This window comes from Schistocerca cancellata, chromosome 3, assembly GCF_023864275.1.
Source record: "Schistocerca cancellata isolate TAMUIC-IGC-003103 chromosome 3, iqSchCanc2.1, whole genome shotgun sequence".
Lineage (NCBI taxonomy): Eukaryota > Metazoa > Arthropoda > Insecta > Orthoptera > Acrididae > Schistocerca > Schistocerca cancellata.
The window spans coordinates 222318527-222320508 of NC_064628.1; the positions used below are offsets into that span (position 1 = coordinate 222318527).

Genomic DNA, 1982 nt, shown 5'->3' on the forward strand with positions numbered 1-1982 from the left:
AAACGGCCTTCAGCCGTGTTCTGTAAATGTTTATCTTAAGGTTGTCTTTAATTATTCTTGAGTAATTGTTTGGGCCTTCAGCCGACAAGATACTTCAGGTTTTCTGAAGATGTTTTTCTGTTGTACTGTGTCAAAGCTTATCTTTAAAGCCTCTCATTTATTATGTAAAGAAAATTTTTTTATTGGACTTTCAGCCGAAGAATTAACTTGAATTTTCCTTAATATGGCCTTTAGCCAGAATTTGTAAATGCTTGCCTTTTAAAGAATTTCCTTTGCTGTTCTGAAATATTATTTCATCCTTTAGTCGAGAAGATATTGTAATTTTACTTAAGTAAAGGCTTCAGCCTGGCGTTAAAAAAAAAAAAAAAAGTTCAAATGGCTCTGAGCACTATGGGACTTAACATCTAGGGTCATCAGTCACCTAGAACTACTTAAACCTTACTAACCTAAGGACATCACACAACACCCAGTCATCACGAGGCAGAGAAAAATCCCTGACCCCGCCGGGAATCGAACCCGAGAACTCGGGCGCGGGAAGCGAGAACGCTACCGCACGACCACGAGCTGCGGACTTTTAAAAGCAATCATTTAAACTTATTGTGGAGAAGTTACTTGGGCCCTCAGCCTGAATTGGTTTAAAGAGAAACCTGTGCATTGGTTTGAGGAATAAAGTTGTGTGTGTTCTTGTATGACTAACAGTAATTGACCTTGACATATTTCCACAACCTGATCCGCTCTGTCCCGCGAACCCAGTTTTCAACTATATTATTTCCCGCAGATTAAAACTGTGTGCCCGGCCGAGACTCGAACTCGGGACCTTTGCCTTTCGCGGGCAAGTGCTCTACCAACTGAGCTACCGAAGCACGACTCACGCCCGGTACTCACAGCTTTACTTCTGCCAGTATCTCGTCTCCTACCTTCCAAACTTTACAGAAGCTCTCCTGCGAACCTTGCAGGAGAGCTTCTGTGAAGTTTGGAAGGTAGGAGACGAGATACTGGCAGAAGTAAAGCTGTGAGTATCGGGCGTGAGTCGTGCTTCAGTATCTCAGATGGTAGAGCACTTGCCCGCGAAAAGCAAAGGTCCCGAGTTCGAGTCTCGGTCGGGCACACAGTTTTAATCTGCCAGGAAGTTTCATGTCAGCGCACACTCCGATGCAGAGTGAAAATCTCATTCTGTATATTATTTCCCACTTTTCTGGCTAAAAAACTCCATTATTCAAAGTAATCTCCGTTCAGGGTGACGGTCTTACGCCGCCTTATCGGCAGTGCCCGTATGCGTACATGGTCGACGTCAGAGCCAAAGTCTTTCTGCATTAATACCACGTCCCCGCTCGCGTCTCCCCCCACCCTCCTGCATCATCCAAATTCCGTTTCCCGCAGAGTGAAGTCAAAGGTGCGAGATCCGGGATATATTGTGGATAAGAATGAATAGTTCAATGAAATTTTGTGAGCTCCTCTCGGGTGCGTAAACTTGAGAAGTTCGTTTGAATTTTTGTGGTGATGAATACACTGAAATCGTTTCTTTAGTCTCCTGAAGGTAGCATAATGCATTTCCGAGTCAATAGTTGCTCCATATGGGAGGAAATCAACCAGAATAACCTATTCAGAATCCAAGAAGACCTTCGCCGTGACTTTGCGGGCTTAGCGTGCGGCTTTGAGCTTTTTCTTCGCAGAAGAGCTGGTGGCGCCGCTCCATCTGTTGTGACTGACAATTCGCAATTTTTCACTACACAACTTCTATTGATGTAAGTTCACAAGGTTGCTGACTGAACATACAAACGAAAGGTAACAATAACAAAAAAGTCTCCTAATTGAGGCAAACAAAAGTTCACTTCTTATTTTCTACAAAGGTTCATGGTAACACACTCACACACTAGTAACAGTCCATTTCCGAGACGAAGACGTAATCTTCGACGGTTGCGGTACACGAGATTGATATCAGGCGTGAACAGTACTTTGGGCCTGGTTCTAGCCCCTAAATA

The 1982-nt window shown here is 43.9% G+C and overlaps 1 non-coding gene across 1 annotated transcript; it reads right to left on the reverse strand.

Annotated features, from left to right (window-relative positions):
* Positions 1 to 789: 789 nt before the first annotated feature.
* Trnas-cga (transfer RNA serine (anticodon CGA)) lies at positions 790 to 864 on the reverse strand. Its single transcript has one exon. It is a non-coding gene; the product is annotated as a tRNA-Ser (tRNA).
* Positions 865 to 1982: the final 1118 nt, after the last annotated feature.